We start from the raw sequence: 21,429 nt of genomic DNA, 5'->3' as shown, positions 1-21,429 counted from the left end.
TTATTTTATCATGTATTTTATCTTGATATTATTTAAATACGGAGTCATTATTAAGATATACTGCCTCAATTTTGATACAGTTAGACAAAAACATGGTGCCCGAAAAGTGGTAATATCTCCATGACAACGGCTGATTTTTGGCGTCAAATTGAAGATTCTTACTCAGAACGGGTCAGTCTGTCAGATTAGCCCAAAACCTCATTTTTGACCAAAATTGCATTTGGACCCAAAATCTCATGCTCTGTCACATATAGAGCAGACATGAAATGAAAGGCCAAAACCTTTGACCTTGAGTTTTGACCTAGACCTTCAGCCGGCATGGCTGATTCATGAGTTCTGCACATCACCTTGATGAGGGGATCATTTGACCCAAGTTTCATAATTTTATGAATCCTTCAAGGGAATTAGGAGATACAGAGCAGACACAAAATGGAAGGCTCAAACCTCTGACCTTCAGTTGTGACCTTGACCTTGAACCAGCATGGCTGACTCATAGATTCTGCACATTGCCTTTATGAGGTGATCATTTGACCCAAGTTTGAAGAAAATCCTTCAAGGGGTTTAGGGGATATAGAGCGGACACAAAATGGAAGGCTCAAAACTTTCACCCTAAGTTGTGACCTTGACCTTGAGCTGACATGGCTGACTCATAGGTTCTGCACATCGTCTTGATGAGGTGATCATTTGACCCAAGTTTTATAAAATTCCTTCAAGGGGTTTAGGAGATATAGAGCGGACACAAAATGGAAGGCTCAAACCTTTCACCCTAAGTTGTTACCTTGACCTTGAGCTGACATGGCTGACTTATGGGTTCTGCACACCGTCTTGATCATTTGACCCAAGTTTTATAAAATTCCTTCAAGGGGTTTAGGAGATATACAGCGGACACAAAATGGAAGGCTCAAACCTTTGACCTTGAGCTGACAAGGCTGACTCATGGGTTCTGCACATCGTCTTGATGAGGTGATCATTTGACCCAAGTTTCATAAAAATCTTTCAAGGGGTTTAGGAGATATGGAGCGGACACGAAAGTGTTACGGACAGACGGGCGGAATGACAGTAGGACTGAAGGACAGAAGGAGACCATTCCTATTAACCCCCACAACCTATGGTGGGGGATTAACAAATCTGGTAGAGAAACACTAGGAAACTTAAGTCAACATAAATACTAAAAGCCTAAGCCTTGGGTTTTCAGGCAAGAAGACTTTTAGAGTTGTTTTTTTCCTATATAAGTCTATGAAAAACCTGAGATCCCCCGGGGCATGGCCTCTTTTCACTCCACGGGCATAATTTGAACAGTTTTGGCAGAGAACCTAAAGGCAATGCTACATACAAAATATTACAGGCCTAGGTCTTATGGTTTTAAACAAGAAGAATTTTAAAGTTTTTCTATACAAGTCTATGTAAAACTTCTGGCAGAAGGCATTTATGGCATTCATACTGACAAAATTTCATGAAGATCAGTCGAAAAATACAGCCTTTATCGCTTACACAAGGGTTTTCTTTGATTTGACCTAGTGACCTAGTTTTTTACCCAAAATGACCCATTTTCAAATTTAGCCTAGATTTCATCAGGGTTAACATTCTAACCAAAATTCATGAAGATCAATTGAAAAATATATACTTTATCTCATACACAATGCTTTTCTTTTACTTGAGCTAGTGATCTAGTTTTTTACCCTAGATGACTCATTTTCGAACCTGGCCTAGATTTAAACAAGGTATTCATTCTGACAAAATTTCATGAAGATCAGTTGAAAAATACAGCCTCTATCGCATACACAAGCTAAATGTTGACAGACAGACTGACAACAGATGCTGGACATTGAGCAATCACAAAAACTCACCTGAGCAAAGGTGAGCTAAAACATTATACATGCATATAAGGTTTATGTGTAATATTTATCATTGTTTTACATGAACTAATATACCTGTTACCAAGCCAGCTTATCCCCTTTGCACAACAGGTACATCTTTCTATCAGAAGGTTGCTGCATGGAATCCTGGGGAAGGTGTTTGGCTATCTGTAAGGCAAAACATCAAGGTTAAGTTTACTCTCTAGATCATGTGAAGAAATTATCAGTTACTTGTAGAAAACAACAAAAATTTGTAGCAGAGGTCCCTGGCTTAGGGACATTTATTACAAAACATATTGCATGAGAACACAATGTCTTCTTCTATACTATAGATGTACATAAATCAGAAAATTCACACAGACGTTATGTAGTTTGAAAATGTCTGGAAATCTATAATTTGTGAATGCTTTCAAATGCTAATACATGCATTGTAATGGTTTACTGTTTTTTATCTTTAAATAAAAAGGGAATTAATTAAAACAAAATGAAATATTTTGTCATGTTAAAGGGAGGTAATTAATAAACAAGTGAAATACATGACGTTTATATGGTACTAAACAGTCTATCAATACAAATTATCTTACTTTCATTTTTAAATTACAAATGTACTGGGAAAACTGATATAAATACATATGTATTGTACTTTATCATAAAAAGGGAAGTAATTTCATGTACAAACAGAAAAAAGAAATTAACTGGGGTGCCTGTGACCTCAAATTTGTATATGACACCATGTCTTGTAATGGTGAATATTTATACTAACACCACTGCATCAAAAAGTTACTGAGCATACAAAAATTACCAAAAATCCCAATAGGTGACACTGACCTTGCATTAGATGTCTGAGTCTTACATGCAACAAAATAATTTGTTTTTGTGACTGTTTAAGTCAAGTTAACATCTAACTGTGACCTTGACCGTTGAAACAGGGGCCTGGTCTTGCACATGACACATTGCCTCTTAATGAGGAATATTTGTGCTAAGTGATTTTAAAATTCCTTGACAAATGGCAGAGCAATGGACAGGACAAGAAGCAAGACCATGTTAACCTTTGACCTCTATGTGTGAACTTGACCTTGGAGCTAGAGGTCTGGATCTTGCATATGATATATCAACGACATGATAGGGAAAATTTGTACCAAATAACTTTAAAATTCCTTTATAAATGGCAGAGCAATGGATAGGACAAGAAGCAAGATCATGTTAACCTTTGACCTCTATGTGTGAACTTGACCTTGGAGCTAGAGGTCTGGATCTTGCATATGATATATCAACGACATGATAGGGAAAATTTGTACCAAATAACTTTAAAATTCCTTTATAAATGGCAGAGCTATAGACTGGACAAGAAAAGGACCAAGTAGTTAACCTTTGACCTCTATCTGTGACATTGACCTCTGAGCTAGGGATGTTGGTCTACAGAGTGACACATCAACTTATTAAAGGGAACATTTGTGTCAGGTAATTTGAAAATCCCTAATGGATGACTGGACTAGAAACATGCAATGAGAACAATGAACCTCTAAGTGTGACCTTGTCCTTGGTGCTTGAGGTCTGAGTCTTGCACATTACTCATTGCCCCATTACGGTGAAAATTTATGCCAATCAATTTAACAAGAGCTGTCCGTAAGACAGCCAAGCTCGACTATTCGAAATATTGACCCAGAAGCAGGAAAATATTACCCAAAAAAGTTAAATATCAAAAGAGTTTTAAGTTCAAAAGGGGGAATAATTTGACCAAAATGCATATCAGTTATGGGACTTGCTGCTATCAACTAGTTTTATAACCCCGAAGGCACATGAGAAGTTTCAATTCAATATCTGCATTAGTTTTGGAGATAGTAACTTGCATGTAAAACTTTAACCAGAATTTTCAAAGTCCAAAAGGGGGCATAATTTGCCCAAAATACATGCCAGAGTTTTGGGACTTGATCCAGTGAGGTTAGTAATTGATCTAGAAAAAGAAAAAATAAGTTTCAAATCTATATGCCTTTTAGTAATAGCTGTATGTACTTGCACGCAAAACTTCAACCAGAATTTTCTAAGTCCAAAAGGGGGCATAATTTGGCCAAAATGAAAGTCAGAGTTATGGGACTTGATCCTATCAACTAGTTTTATAACCCCGAAGACACATGTGAAGTTTCAAATCAATATCTGCATTATTTTTGGAGATAATAACTTGCATGTAAAACTTTAACCAAAATTTTCTAAGTCTAAAAGGGGGCATAATTTGCTCAAAAAACATGTCAGAGTTATGGGACTTGACCCAGTGAGGTTGGTAATTGATCTAGAAAAAGAAAAATAAGTTTTAAATCTATATGCCTTTTAGAAATAGTTGTATGTACTTGCACGCAAAACTTTAACCAGAATTTTCTAAGTCCAAAAGGGGGCATAATTTGGCCAAAATGAAAGTCAGAGTTATGGGACTTGCTGCTATCAACTAGTTTTATAACCCGAAAGACACATGTGAAGTTTCAAATCAATATCTGCATTATTTTTGGAGATAGTAACTTGCATGTAAAACTTTAACCAAAATTTTCTAAGTCTAAAAGGGGGCATAATTTGCTCAAATAACATGTCAGAGTTATGGGACTTGACCCAGTGAGGTTGGTAATTGATCTAGAAAAAGAAAAAATAAGTTTTAAATCTATATGCCTTTTAGAAATAGTTGTATGTACTTGCACGCAAAACTTTAACCAGAATTTTCTAAGTCCAAAAGGGGGCATAATTCGGCCAAAATGAAAGTCAGAGTTATGGGACTTGCTGCTATCAACTAGTTTTATAACCCCGAAGACACATGTGAGGTTTCAAATCAATATCTGCATTAGTTTTGGAGATAGTAACTTGCATGTAAAACTTTAACCAAAATTTTCTAAGTCCAAAAGGGGGCATAATTTGCTCAAAATACATGTCAGAGTTATGGGACTTGACCCAGAGAGGTTGGTAATTGACCTAGAAAAAGAAGAAATAAGTTTCAAAGCTATATGCCTTTCACTGATGGCTGTATGTACTTGCATGCAAAAACTTAACCAAGGTGTGACGCCGACGCCGACGCCGACGCCGACGCCGACGCCGACGCCAGGGTGAGTAGAATAGCTAGACTATTCTTCGAATAGTCGAGCTAAAAATCCCTAGAAGAATGGCAGTTATGGATCGGACATGAATCAGACACTATTTACTTTTTACCTCTTCTTAATCTTAAAAGCTACATGTACATGTAGGTGTTTGGTTATCTATATAATTCATAAAACAGGATCAATCACACGGCACTTCAAAGCATTATTAATGGGGAAAAAAAATATCAAAACTTCAACCTGAAAATTTATTTAATTGAGGGCATGACTGAGGAAAGACTGATATGAAATTTATGGTCTTAGTTTCATATGATGCATGTGTTATGAAGAATTACTATTTTCAGTGAATAAAGCCATCAAGTAATAACACAGACGAAGTAGAAGTTCAGGAAACTTTCAGCATTAAAACTGAAGACATGAAAGCCGGTGCCAGAGAAACAAGAATAACTCTCTGTATACTTTGTACAGTCAAACCTATAGTATTGATTCATTTACATTTTTTTCAGCAGGAACATACCATATCCTTACATATTCTGTACCCTTTTCCTGTAACTATTCCTTCAACTCCATACATGTGAGACACAAATCTGTGCAACAAATGTGAACTTCTTGTTGTGTTTATGGAAAACTGCAGAGCCCTACCTCATATATTTCTCTACAAAAGAAGAATATTTCCTCACATGATGTACATAAAAGATAATTCCTTTTTTAATGCAAAGCATATATTAAGACATATCTCAGTGTTATATCAGAATTGTGCATTGTAGCAACTGTTCCCATGTGTGATGTGATGTGTTAAAACATTGAATGTTCAAAAAGTTGCTTTCCGAGTTTTCAATTTTGTTCTGTCTGTGACTGATAGTAGAGCTGGACTGAGTGAAACAAGTGGTGAAAGACTTAGTGATCTGCAATAAATAAATCCCTGCTGTTAAGGAGGTAGGTTACCTTAAATAATGAACTCATATTTGTATGTGCACATGCCCAAGCGGAAGCTAACGTGACGATTTACGACAGCGTTTACGACAAACCAAATTTGTTTGTATATCCATTCGTCAGAAAAGAAAACATGTACCTGTCTCTGATCTGATGCTTAATGGTTTAATTATGCAGAAATAATTAATAAATTGCCGCAGAAACGCTTCAAAACATTGTTGCTTTAAAATGACGTCATTGACGTCATGACGTTACGTGTCAGTTACCGCGTAAAATTAAAGTACGTAATTCTGTGTATTTTCTTTATTTGAACTATTTTTAAACAGCCATTATTTACTGAAATATTTTTTATGTATCTTTCGCTCTGAGTAATAATCAATATTTTGCTTCTTGTATATAGTTAAATTGAAATGTTATGCGGAATGTAAGAAAATTGATGATGGTAACCAATGTTATTGGGAATATAGCTGGGTGAAAGGTTACTTAATACGGCCAGTTTAAAATAAAAATTGGGCAGTTTGATTTGTAATACCCATTTTTCAGTTTCCATTGATAGTTTGTTACTTATATATTAAAACTAAGCTCTAAAATGTTCAAATTTCACTAGAAAATTGTGGTTTGTTGAATTGAATTGATGTTACCATGGAAACGAAACCCGTGACCTATATATCTAAATGTAAAATTCAAAAGCGTTAACACTGGTCTATTTAAGGAACACAGCTTCGGCATTTTATTTTCATTTCATAAATATCCATAATAATAATAGCAGCATCCAGAACGATTTTTCCATAAAAAATGTCAGACGAGGAGTACTGCTGTAAGTATTTTAAGCTGTGAAATTTGTTTAAGTAAATGCAAATAACACGAAAATATTACTTACGTTAGAATTAAAATGTTTTAAAGCTACATTAACAAGAAAGATTATCTTATTTAATATTTTTTTACAAGAAATTATGATAAAAAGCAAGATATAAGCTATTTTAAACATCTCTGTTGCCATGGTTACTTTAAACTTTAAGAAAAATAGCGTACCATGTAAAGTGTTTGGTATTTTGCTAATAATATTTCCCAAATATTCCATGTTGGTCATTGACAGAATGGCACTAAAGCCGTCGAAAAACTCGTTTTCATAAATAGTTGTTTAAAAATGAGAGAAAATGCGTTACCATGGAAACACGAGCCCCGCGACATATATATTTTAAGCTTATATTAGAAAGCTAACGCGTATACTAGTAAAATTATTAATTATGCAGACTTCTACGGATAACAATGAAACCAAAATGCACTGAAAACTGTTAAATATTATTAGTTACACTGCTTGTTGGTGACAGGATACGGGATATACGCTGTCGAGGAAATCCATATCAGGCGAGAGCGTAGCTCGAGCCTGATATGGATTTTCGAGACAGCGTATATCCCGTATCCTGTCACCAACAAGCAGTGTAACGATTTTATCTTGCCGACTACCTTTTACATTCTCTCTGTACTGATTGACACAGATTTTATATTATGATAAAGCTACTTACAGTGCAGACTGGAATCCTGAAATCTTCCCTGGTTTTCATGCTTTGATTATAGTTGATTAACACCAGCCATAAAATGAAAAATGAACTGTATTTTGACAGAATCACAAAAAACAGAAGCTCATTTATACAGGTTATGAACTGGTTTTGAAAAACTTTTACGTTCCATCCTTTCGAATATCATCAGATAATTTAGACGATGTCAGAAATGTCTTTTAAAACTTCCGCTTTAGTCCCGTTTCCTGTTAATTCCTTTATCTTGCAGGTAGATTAAATGATTCTGCAACAAACTGCTGTCTTACAAACATGACAAATGCGTTAATTCCTTTGCTTTTCGTTGATTTTACTAAAACAACATCAACTTGTCAACGGTCAAGGTCAATCGCACAATAACAGAATGACGTCATATGGCTATAAACACGCACAGCGGGTTGATAACTGTGGTAACAGAACACTAAAATTTTGTAGCAAGAGACATTTTCTACCAGAAATGTCATAATCAGACACGATAATACTACAAAAGCGACGCGGCGGCCATTTTGTTTTCATTTATTCATATCTGTAATGTACTAGCAGGATATGGAATATATCCTGTCTCCACGTGACGTCTGTTGACCAATAGAAATGCAAGAAACTTGTAGGAGGCTAGATAAACGTATTTTCCTTCTTTCTATATAAAATACCTTTAGAGGGTCATGTTTTTCAAACTTGTATAAAAATTGTACTTGAAGGGCCAGAGATAAAAGAAATTGCAATTGTAGCAGTCAAAACATTAAATTACACGAAATACAAAAAATTGCTGCGGTTAAACTAATTTGAATTTACCCTGGTAACAAGGTAACCTACCTCCTTAAGGTGAAATTACACAAAACTAGACAGCCATAATGTCCATTCACAATGAACAAAATCTTAAACTGTGTATCACAGCTGTGCTTTCTCGCAAAAAAAAAACACAACAGCCCTGATCTATATATAAACAACAGCCCTGATCTTTATAAAGAATGATTTTAATGTACATCACTGCCTGCTGAATGTTCCAAACTGGCTAAATTTCTGCAAATACCTTAATAAATTTCAACCTGAGAATCTACAGCTGGTTCTCCAAATTTTTCCAGTGACTAATATCAATTGATGTGACCCTTCTTGTGATAGAACCTGTATCTTCTGTGTGATTGGAAAGCCTGCGGCCAAACCACATCTGAAATATGAATCAAGCTAGTCATAATATCTCAGATTGAAAACTTATTCAGTTTATATGACTGCATGTATGTGCAAAATATATTTCAAAACAATATGACTGCAAAGAAAGTGTGATAAAACCTAAAAAGCAAGACTTACATATGTAAAATGTGTCATAACAAACACTTTTATAACAAAAGTATCAATTACAATGTCTGTTCAAATTGCTTACTGACTTCCAGATCTGAAGCAACGTTAACTGTTTTCAGGTGAAATTTAGTACAGTAAGCTGTTATTCCAAGTGAGAATTATTGGGTCAGATTGTAGCTAAAAGTTGGCTGCAATCTGACCTAATAATTCTCACTTGGAATACAGCTTACTGTACCAATTATTAGGAACAAAATCCTGTCCAATTTCAAAGTAACAGATTACTAATGTAATCTCACTACCACACATGCTTCAGAATGTAGTCATTATGGTAAAACTGGCTGAAATAATGTTATTCCACTATAATTCTAATTTCTACCTGTCTTTCAATTGCCGTTGCAATTTAAACAAAGTCTATTAAATTTTACAGTATCATGGAAAAGTACCTGACTTTTATTAAAGGTATTTACAATGGAATTATTTACCCATCCACAACACCAAACAATTGTCTTCGGTCAATCTGAAAAGTTGTAGACTTGTATATACAAAGGCGGTCAATCCCCGTCTATGCGACAAACTTCACATTGTCCAAGCGCTCTCATTTCAGGTTTTGGGGCACTGAAAATATAAGAAATCCAACAGAGTAAGTAAACATACAATTCAGGACCTAAAATATGAAGATTTATGCTCAATTTAGCATTTAAGGAAACCAATATTCATGTCTAATGAGTGAAAATCTGCCTGTGTTCCTTCAAAATCAATTAAAATATGCCAATTTCGGGCCTGATCTGTTCAATTTCAAGTCCTTAAACTGATTATGATTACACATATTTCTCTATTCAGACTGTGTGAACTGGGTAAATTCAAGTATCCAAAAGAGTAATTTAATGTAAACAAGAATAGAAGTATATAATATAATATCTGACTCTAGGTCAGATTTCCTCGGCCGCAGCTCAAATTTCTAAAAATCCGTGGCGGCATTTGTAATACACCATTTTGTTTTCCCCAAAGCGGTTTCAAACATAAAACTTATACAAACGCATTTTATGCATGAAAACCTGCAAAATTAGAAAATTTCCAGAAATATGTAAACTGAAAGTAGGATTTTTACATTTTTAAAGTGCATGTATAATTTTTACTCAAACTGAAGCAATTTCTGCAATTGTAACAATTAATTCAAGTAATTTCCAGATGTCTATACCTACCAGCCATTCACCATCAAAATTACAGCCATATAGATTGCAAAATAACAAATATTAACAATTTACTTTCTGAATTTTTCCATTATATCAGGCCTTTTTAAGACCCAAGTTATTTTTACTGTATGTTCTTTATAGGCAATGGGCACTAATGCATTTTTGCATGAATTCCAACCCCCCAAAATACCTGAACCCAACAGAACTATTCAAGAGAAAAAAATCCAGCCACAATAAACATGGGGTTTAAATGGCTCTTTTTTCAACCATTTTGAACCAAATCACATCCATCTGAAGAATACTCTAGATGGTCGCAAACAGGCAAAACTAGCAAAAACTTATCAAAGAGTCATGTTATGCATATTCTGACATTCTCATTCTGTCAAATTGTACATGTACCTATTATTCTATATCTCCTCTATTAAAGTATGCTATCCATTTATTGCAGGTCTTTCACTCACAAATTTACTTATGCATTTTTGTATACACCATCAAACAGAGGAACTATTTTCTATGTTACCACTTCTTTATTGTAGACAACCAATGGCAAGTAACTGTGATCTTGTTCCTATTTGGGCACAGCCTCTGCACATACCTTGTTTGCATGCTGAACAATGTTAATGTAAAGTTCAAGTAAGATATCAGCAATAGTGACAAAGAAAAACAAATTTTGCCGAAAAACTTTAACCAAGAAATCTCGAGCTGGTGCCGGGGTGAGTAGAATAGCATCCCTATATTCTCTGTATAGTGGAGATAAAAATGGTGGTTCTCTGGTGGGCAACAAACTACAACAGTCCTATGAGTCTAGTATTCATTTCTTTCAATTTTTCAGGAATTGCTTATCAAGAAGTGTCATGTCTGTGCAGTGTTATTGTTTACTTATAAATGTCTTTTTCTGTATACGTAATCTTTTATTGTACACATTCTTGAACATTTTCAATTTTGTAACTGTATACATGTTAATATAGAAGCTCACAGGGATGACCGGGCATGCCCAACTGAGTTCCTCTTTAAATAAAGTCATTGTTGTCGTCATCATTTTGAATTTTGGTCAGCAGTTTCAGAAGAGAAGATTTTGAATTAAAGTTCTGCACACAGTGACGTAGAGAAAACTAACAAGTTAATGTGGCTTGAAGGAATCTGATACAGGATCACCCGCAGAAAATTGTAGTGAAATTATTTTCTAATCAAACAAGTACTTTTCACAGCTTTACACTTTTCCATATAGGGAGAACTTGCCCCATCCATGGCATTCCTATTCTTTAACAAAACAAGAAATTATGCAGCCAAATTATTTTGAAATCGAGCTAGAAGTTTAGGAGAAGATAATTATGTTTACTTAAAAACATAGAGAGAAAACTAGCCATGACCCCAAGTAGCCGTGTTTTTATTTAAAAGATCAATATAGCTTGAAGGAATCTGAAGAGTGTCCGCCAAGAACTAAGGAAAGGAGAAAATTTTAATCATTTTATGTACAGCCTTTATGAGAAACTAGCCACACCTCCTAGCAGTCATGAGTTTTAATGGCACAAAATTATTGGAAGGAATTTGGTGAATGGCCATACAAGTAACATTGCTTTGAAGTTATTTTCAAATCAAGCCAGATGTTTCAAAGCTGAAGATTTTCAAAGTTTTCTGTACATCAATACTAGGAAAACTAACCTATCCCCTCCCCACCCCACATTTTTTTAATGCAAAAGAACTATCTGAAGGAATTGGGAAATGGTAACGCAAGGAAAACTGCTGTGTAATTACTTTAAAACTGGACATGTCAAGCAATTTCAGAAAAGATCTTCCAAAGTTTTCAATATAACTATACAAGGAACATTAGCCTGGACCTATGTGTTTTGGATTTTTTTGGTATAGGTCACCCAAGGAACATTTCTCCTTTTGCTTGTTACTGCAACAAGAATTCTGCTATGATAGTCTTGAACTCTGAAATAAGACCTTCGAAGAAACAATCCTGTGAAGTTTGGTTGAAACTGGCATAGTGGTTTAAAAGGAGATAGAGAAATTTTGGATGATATATGGATGGCAGACCACCAATGATCCTAAAAGCTCACAATGAGCACTTAGTGCTCAGTTGAACTGAACAAGACTTTAAACTAATGAAGAATTAGAGCAGTCACAGGAGATATCGCCCTCGACTTTTTCAATGCTGGATAGGGAAATTGGATAGTGAAACTGGATAGGGAAACTGGATAGTGAAACTGGCTGCATCTGAGGGAGCTGGAGCTGTTTAATGACTCCAAAAAGAATAAAGATATTGGACAGTAGCTTAAGTCTGTGTCAAAAGTATTAAGTAACAAGAGCTCGTCGAACACGAAATGCCCCCCTTGATGCATTCAGTAATTGCACAAGGAACAGAAATTATATGCTCACTGTAAACAAAAGTTCCTTCTGGTTTAATCTGACCTTGACCTTTAACCTATTAACCTAACAAGAGATTACAGAGTGATCTTGGCGCCATCCACTGAGCCATTTTTGAATGTTCCAAATTTCAAGACTTGTTCAAGGTCAAAATCAAGGTCAAATTTCATTTCGGTACAAAACAATGTGTATGTGGTCCAAATTTGAAAGCTGTAGCTTGAGAAATGTGAAAGTAGGTCAAAAGGTCAAAATCAAGGTCAAATTTTATTTCGGAACACAAAACTACGCAAGTGGTCCAAATTTGAAGCCTGTACCTTCAGAAATGTGAAAGTAGGTCACTAGGTCAATCTCAAGATCAAAGTTCATTTCAGTACACAAAACTATGCACGTGGTTTCAAATTTGAAGGCTGAAGCTTGAGAAATGTGAAAGTAGGTCACAAGGTCAAAATCAAGGTCAAATTTTATTTTGGAACAAAAAACTATGCATGTGGTCCAAATTTGAAGCCTGTACCTTCAAAAATGTGAAAGTAGGTCACTAGGTCAATAACAAGGTCAACTTTTCGGTACACAAACCTATGCATGTGGTCCAAATTCGAAGGCTGTAGCTACAGAAATGTGAAAGTAGGTCACTAGGTCAAGATCAAGGTCAACTCATGTCAAGGTTCATCTTGCCACTCAAAACTATACATGTGGTCCAAATTTGAATGATGTAAGTTATTGACATGAAGATTCTAAGTTTTTCCCTATATAAGTCTATATGAACCATATGACCCCTGGGGCGGGGCCATATTTGACCCTAGAGAGAAAATTTGAACAAACTTGGTAGAGAACCACTAATGATGCTACATAACAAAATATCAAAGCCATAGTCTTTGTGGTTTGGACAAGAAGATTTTCAAAGTTTTTCCCTATATAAGTCTATGTAAACCATGTGACCCCCAGGGCGGAGCCATATTTGACCCTAGGGGAATAATTGAATAATCTTAGTAGAGGACCACTCGATGGTGTCATATACAAAATATCAAAGCCCTAGGCCCTGTGGTTTTGGACAAGAGGTTTTTCAAAGTTTTTTCCTATATAAGTCTATATAAACCATGTGACCCCCAGGGTGGGGCCATATTTGACCCCAGGGAAATAATCTGAACACTCTTGGTAGAGGACCACTAGATTATGCTACATACCAAATATCAAAGCCCTAGGCCCTGTGGTTTTGGACAAGAGGTTTTTCAAAGTTTTTTCCTATATAAGTCTATATAAACCATGTGACCCCCAGGGTGGGGCCATATTTGACCCCAGGGAAATAATCTGAACACTCTTGGTAGAGGACCACTAGATTATGCTACATACCAAATATCAAAGCCCTAGGCACTATGGTTTTGGACAAGAAGATCAGAAACCGTTTAACTGTTCCTGGCCAATGGCCAACCTAACTTTCAATTTTCCTGACATTAGGCCCAAGCGTTCTTGAGTTATTGCCTGGAAACCATTTTACTGTTACTGGTTACTGTGACCTTGACCTTTGAAGTACTGACCTCAAAATCAATAGGGGTCATCTGCTGGTCATAATCAACCTCCCTATTAACTTTCATGACCCTAGGCCTAAGCCTTCTTGAGTTATCATCCGGAAACCGTTTTACTGTTCAGGGTCACTGTGACCTTGACCTTTAACATACTGACCTCAAAATCAATAGGGGTCATCTGCTGGCCATTACCAACCCCCCTATCAACTTTCATGACCCTAGGCCCAAGCGTTCTTTAGTTATCATCCGGAAACCGTTTTACTATTCAGGGTCACTGTGACCTTGACCTTTGACATACAGACCTCAAAATCAATAGGGGTCATCTGCTGGTGATGACCAACCTACCTATCAACTTTCATGATCCTAGGCCCAAGCGTTCTTGAGTTATCATCCGGAAACGGATTGGTCTACATTCCGACCGACCGACCGACAGACCGACTGACCTACCGACCGACATCTGCAAAACAATATACCCCTCCTTCTTCGAAGGGGGGCATAATAAGAGAGGTAAAGATAAAGTGTATCAAAACATTACATACATATAATTCTAAGCAAAAAGGGGGATAATTCATGAAATATTGGTGCAAGAGTGATGTCTGCACCTTGTGTCATATTATGTGGGAGATGACTGGAATAACAACTTCAAGTTTGAATCAAATCCTTTTAGTAATAACTGAGATATAGTGAAAATGCATCAAAATTAACCTGAAATTCTATGTAAAAGGGGCATATTTCATGATATATTGATACATATGTATCAGAGACATGGACCCTGTGTCATATAAATTGGGTGATAAGGTGGAACAACGACTTTAAGTTTGAATCAAATCCATTTCTAAATAACTGAGATGGAGAAATTGCATCAAAACTTTAACCTAAAATTCTAGGTAAAGGGGAAGATAATTCATGAAATACTGGTACCAGAATTCTAGACTTTATGTCAAATGATGTGTGTGATAAGGTGGAACAACTACCAGGGTTGTAGTAATGCTAATGCTAATGCTAATGCATTAGTAATGCATTATTTTTTTTCAAATAATGCCAAGTAATGATTAATGCCACAATTTTAGCATTGAAAATAATGCTAATTTAATGCCAAAGTTAGTAATGCTAATGCTAATGCTTAGCATTACTTAGGCATTATTTTCTGTATCACTGGAAAAAAACATAATACACATGTATGCTGTTATTTACACAGGTTATAGCAGTTCTCTAATAGATTGTTGTTTGATTTTAATAAACTGTCTAATGGTATAATTGCCTTTTGTTCAATGTACACCTGAAAGGTTTTGAAAAATACATTTAAAACCTGGGACAACTCCAAGGTGCATATTTATAATAGCCATAGAAGTGTGAAATAATTAGATTTGTCACCCAAAATATCAAACAGAATCTATTGTTATCTTTTGACACCTTTTTATCAATTAACAGTATGTCACTAATAGTGATGTTGGAGACCTTAAGGCAGCTAGCTTTTACATGTCATGTTAAATTAGGCTGTTAGGGAGCCATTGAACTGGTACTTGACTTTCTCTAACAATTTAAATGCTCATGCATGCTGTACTTCAACATACATGTAAGGTTTTTTTTTGTTTGTTTTTTTTTCTATAAATTAATGGTAAAAGAAAAAATCAGATATAATACAAGGAAGTCATACACGTACAGTCATGTATTTAACTATTTATGTAGATGACCTAGGTAAACTAAAATGATTTAATGAAAAACAAACAGTGTATGTGATAATAACATGCAATGATTTTCAAAAAGTAATGGTAATGCTAATGCTAATGCACCCTATGTAATGCTAATTTAATGCATTATTTTGATAAAAATGAGTAATGCTAATGCTAATTTAATGCCATCTTTTTCCAAGTAATGCTAATTTAATGCATTACTTTTTCCAGTAATTATTAACAACCCTGACAACTACATACAGGTTGAATCAAAACATTTCAGTAATATCTGAGACAGAGTGAAAGAGCATCAAAACTTTGAATCTGAAATTCTAAATAAAAAGGGGGATAATTCATGAAATATTGTGGCAAGAGTTATGACCCTTGCATAATATGATGTGAGTGATGATGTTGAATAACTATTTTAAGTTTGAATCAAAACCATTTAGTAATACCTGAGACAGAGTGAAAGTGCATCAAAAATCTAACCTGAAATTCTAAGTAAAAGGGGGCATAATTCAGGAAATATTGTTACCAGAGTTATGGACCTTTTGTCATATGATATGGCTGATAAGGTAGAATAACTATTTTAAATTTGAATCAAATCTATTCCGCAATATCTGAGATAGAGTGAAAGCTCATCAAAATGTTCTAAGTAAAAGGGGGATAATTCATGAAATATTGGTGTGAGAGTTATGGCTCTTGTGACGTGCGTGGTGATGAGCACCATTTAAAGATTGAAACAAATCCATCAAGTAATTATAGAGATAAAGAGAAAGTGCATGAAAACTTTAACCTAAGTGCATATACATGACGCCAATGCCGGGTCGAGTAGGACAGCTCTCTACACATTGTATAGTCAACTAAAACTTACCTAAAGTCTTTTGCAATCTGTCTTGTGTGAAAATTCTGCCAAATTATGTGAGAAACTAAGCATCCACTGCGAATTTTTCAACTGGACAGACACATAATAGTCTGACAGACTGGTACACATATAACTGTCCTACAGACCTGTAGAAATAATATTATACGGTATGGTAGTGTTTGATTGGTATGAAAATATAATGCTTCATTTACTGTAATTATGGAAGCATCAATCAATTCTTAAAATACCAGTGTAGTCGTACTCAATCCAAAACTAGAAACCTTATAAGATTCTGTAAGTGAAAATTTCTATGAAAGCAAGGGTATTTCAGTATGTATTTTTTAATTAAGTTAGCTCCCTTCAATTGTAAAATCTGTTTTATAGAAGATTGGACATTTTGTTGCTGCTTTTTAAAGTATTGGTATCTGTTCAGCTCTTATGTAACTCTAAATGCAGTTTTTAAGTGGTAAATTATTCTTAACAAAAATTATCTGGTTACTTATTAGATATTTCTATGACTGCCATGAAATCCAAATTTCCACCATGGTTCCCTCATACACCATATAGAACAAAGATCTGCATCTCTTCTTCAATTCTGAACTAATTGTCTGTAGCCATTCTGCTTAACTGTTACTTCACACTACAAAAGAAGAGACACCTTTCAGAGTGTTTAGAAAGAAATATATTATGAGAAGCAATTTTACAATTTAATGATAATCATCTAAAACTCCTAACTTGTAACTTGAAACTATAAAAAGTTTCCTTTAAAATTTATGAAATTTCATGCAATGATATTCGTAAGTGAATCTATGTCAAGGGGCCTCCGTGGCTGAGTGGTTATGGTTGCTGACTTTAAATCACTTGCCCCTCATCGATGTGGGTTCGAGCCTCACTCGGGGCATTGAATTCTTCATGACAGGAAGCCATCCAGCTGGCTTACGGAAGGTTGGTGGTTCTACCCAGGTGCCTGCTCGTGATGACATAATGCATGAAGGGGCACTTGGGATCTTCTTCCACCATCAAAGCTAGAAAGTCTCCATATGACCTAAACTTGTGTCGGTGCAACGTTAAACCCAACCAAAAAAAAACAAAAACAAACAAATAAAAAGAACTTATGTCAGTAAGTAAAAGGTTTAGACTAAACAAGAAAAAACAATACCTAAAATAACTGCCATTCAAAATTTATGTCACTTTAGATTTTCCTTGAAATTAATTTCCCCTGTTATTTTGCATATCTGAATAATTACAAAATCAATGCATGTAATGCAAATTTGTTGAACAGAAAGGAAAAATGAAAATGTTTACGGATACTCTTAAATCATTTTTACCCTGCTAAATTTTTATCATGCACTTGTCTATCTTTCAATTTTGACAGTACCATTAACTGTCAAAAGGGGTGTTTACTAAACAGATACTGGCTGAATGGCGAACAGAGCAGATCTTGATCAGACTGCAAGGATGGCGTAGGCTGATCATGATCTACACTGGTCGCAAAGGCAGAATCAATTGTGTCCATTATTGTAAGGGTTAAGGGACCAATGATAGAAAGAGGAAGAACAGAACAGAAAATATCTGGTATGAATCAAATCTCAGCCATCAAATATTTTAAACAGGCTGCTGGTGTAGTATATCATTACACCTGAACAGAAACCTAAAACCTTGATTTGTTTCTTAACTGTTTTAGTAAAAATTTCTGTGAAAACAAACCCTGTAATTTACCAAAATAGAATTAAGCAAGGGCATTTGTGTGTATGTGTTTTTTTTCAAATTTGAGTTACCTCCCTTCAACTGTAAAGTTAAAAAAAATCTGGCTTAAGAAGTGCAGTTGGATTTACAGGAAAATAATTCTAAATACAAATTTATGGTGTGTTTACTTACCAAATCATTTCATGTCTGCGACCCACAATGTTTCCCATATACACCATGCTGAACTGAGACATGCATCTCTTCATTTTCTAAATTTCATGGTCTGTAGCTATTCTGCTTTTCTGTAACTTCACACCTACAAAAAAGTAGATTTTTTTGAAAAAGTTTTGTAAATCCATCAAAGTTCTAAAGATGCACATTCAAAGAGCACAAATTTAATGAAAATCATCTACTGCAGTTGGACAGACTGACAGACATTCCATCAGCAAACACATGTAAAAGATAATAAGCACTATACCTAACATTATATACTTGAATTTCAAAGTAACCTTCAATAAATGTAAAGTTGTATGATAATGGTAACATCATACAAGTAGATTTAAAACAGTCTTCATGCATCAGAGAACACGAAGGTTTGAAGTATGTGGAAAGGCGTCTGAAAACAAACTATCTGTAATATCAAGAGGTGCGGCAAAAGTTAGTTCCTTTGGTCCAATTCTTTATTCACATAGGCTGCTTGCCAGTAACCTCTAATGGTTACATGGAAACATGTATCAATGATCTACCTTATAAATTCAAAACTGCACCATGGTTCCACCAATCACCATGTAGAACAAAGACCTGCATCTCCTCAGTTCTTAAGTTAATGGTCTCCAGCCATTCTGTGTTACTGTTACTTCACACTGCAAAAAGAAATATAAAGTGCACAGACATATTAGATGTACATATATATACCACAATAAAATCAAGCTGGAGAATTTTAGTTATATAGCTGTAATTTGGTAAAAAAGTGCCAAATAAATAGATCCTATTTTTTCCATTTTTGGCACAACTGAACATCACAAAGAGTCAAATTTTATTGACATTACATTGTATTTCACTTTTCATAAAATAAGACACTTCATGTTTATATTCGCTTGTTTTCAGGTTGTTACAGTACTTGAAAACGAAAGTATGGTATTTATTCTGTCGACCGTTTTCTGGAATGCTGCAATACGATAGTACCCGACTTCAAATGACTTGCATTTCACTGCATACTATTCAACACCACCTTTTCTTTTTGTTTTCTTGAAGTAGAATACGTTGTGGAAAATAGATCTCTGATGGAATGATTATCTGGAAACTGTATCAAAATTGATCTGAAGTAGCTCAATTTTATAAGAAACAAGGATCAATTTCTTAAAATATAGCCTTTTAGTGTTCTTTTTTTGAAATTGAGTTACCTCCCTTCCATTGTAACATTTGTTTTATTTTTAAAAGAAAAACCGTTTTGTCTGTGTTCAGCTTTTCTATAACTCAGAGTGCAGCTGGATTAGAGGAAAATGGTTCTAAATAAAAATGATCGTCTTACGTGTCACATGACTTCTATGCTTAATATCCACTATCCAGTAATTGTTTTCCTAACACACCGTATTAAACAATTTAGAGCTGCATTTCTTCATTTCTCAACTTCATGGACTGTAGGTATTTTGCTTTACTGTTACTTCCCAATGCACTGCAAAAGATTTGTTTGTTTTTTTTATTTTGAGTTCAATGCTATTTTTCAACAATATTTCAGTTGTTTTCTGGCAGGCATTTAACCTTACCAGTGTTCCTGGATTCTGTACCAGTACAAATTTGTTCTCTGTAACTGCCAATTCCCCATATGAAACAGAGGATGAGTACAAATAATGTCACAGCGAACAAAATGTGCCTCACATGTGGCCCTAACTCACGGATGTGCAGGCTGATCTTGGTCTGCACTGTTCGCTATGCTATCAATAAATTTTCAGTGAACACCCCTTTGAATAATAAATTGTATTGTCCAGATTGAATGATAGACCAGTCCATTTTAGAAATTTCGGAGGGTAAAGGGTAATCATTCACAAAGTCTTCAAAATATCTTACAGTTAATATTGACTTCAAATTAACTGATTAGTATTCATTTACCAACAGACTTTATGCACTGGTCACAAAGGCAGAATCACTTGCCAACACTGGCAACAGCGGGCTAAAGGTTAAATAACAACAGTTTAGGGCATTTGGGGCCTGATTAAAGTGAATTCAGGCATTATTAATTATGATTACTTAGACAATAACATGTGAAACTATCGCAACAAGAAAACATTTAAAATGTATATAGCAACAACCACCACTTTTAGTTAGTTTTAATTACAGGAATGAAATTATGTTTTTTTGGGGGAGGGGGGAGGGGTTGCAAATGTCAGTATCCTGTGTTCATGTCCTAGATTTGACAGGTAACAACTTTTTCAGACTTTTTGTGGTGCAAAAATGACGCAGTTTACTGCATTTTTTCTGCTACATGTATTTGATTTATTTCAATAATATGACTAGTCACTTATTCATCCATTATAAAGGAAGATTTCCCTAGTTTCTTTAGAGAGATTACACAGCCATTGAATGATTCAATAAAAAAATATATGTGCTGAGAAACAGAAGGATAAAAATTTGTGCTGTGAAAAGTAAATTATTTGCCTCGGACGGCTAGTACGCAGGCTAGGTGTTCAGTTGCCTGACGGCTTGACACTTCCTTCTGTTTATTATAATGTGCTGACCTAGTCAAAACAATTTGACGTTCAGATTGTCTTATATTTGTGACAGGCAATCTAAACATCAAAACTTTGAAGGAACAGTCAGTACACAGTCATGTAAATGTACAGTGTAACTTCCGAAAACCGGACCTTCTGAAAACCGGAAACCTTTGAAAACCGCACGAAAGTCAAGGTCCCGTTTTTTCTGTTCTTATTTCTATATATTTTTAACCTCTGAAAACCGGAACTTCCGAATTCTGAAAACCGGACGATTTTTGAAGCACCGTTTATATTTTAACACTAAAATTGACTTCTGAAAACCGAACAGCAAAATATTTGCTGGATTAAAAGTGACACCTGATAATCCAGAAACGCTGTCAACATGTTCTTTTGTTTATTTATTAGCGGTGCGCGTTTATTTTGACACGCTATATAATCACAATGATCATTTGATGCAAAAGTAAGGAAGTAATTAGCGATTATTTTCATTTGTATTCAATTTATGAAAACGTGATGAATTAAATATCTTATGTGTTAAATCTTTCTTAATGTTTGAACAAAAGAAAAATGGATGTTTTAAATGATTAGTTACATCGATTAAACTATGCATTATCAACATTAATTAAAATTTAATGTTGACGAACTCGGGACTCCAAAGATGGTAAAATGTAAGTGGAAAATGTTTGCGTAAATGCT

General features: G+C 35.0%; 1 long non-coding RNA gene across 1 annotated transcript; it reads right to left on the bottom strand.

The window, feature by feature from the left end:
- Window positions 1–1,930: 1,930 nt before the first annotated feature.
- On the bottom strand, window positions 1,931–19,851 carry LOC128549415 (uncharacterized). The gene is made up of 9 exons (XR_008367576.1): window positions 19,554–19,851; window positions 18,769–18,885; window positions 18,215–18,338; window positions 16,836–16,976; window positions 16,346–16,482; window positions 9,198–9,330; window positions 8,450–8,584; window positions 5,448–5,585; window positions 1,931–2,024 (listed from the first exon to the last, which is right to left on the bottom strand). It is a non-coding gene; the product is annotated as an uncharacterized LOC128549415 (long non-coding RNA).
- Between the last annotated feature and the right edge of the window lie 1,578 nt (window positions 19,852–21,429).

This window comes from Mercenaria mercenaria, chromosome 16, assembly GCF_021730395.1.
Source record: "Mercenaria mercenaria strain notata chromosome 16, MADL_Memer_1, whole genome shotgun sequence".
Classification (NCBI taxonomy): Eukaryota; Metazoa; Mollusca; class Bivalvia; order Venerida; family Veneridae; genus Mercenaria; species Mercenaria mercenaria.
The sequence above is the reverse complement of the archived record's forward strand: the minus strand, read 5'-3'. Positions and strand labels throughout refer to the sequence as shown.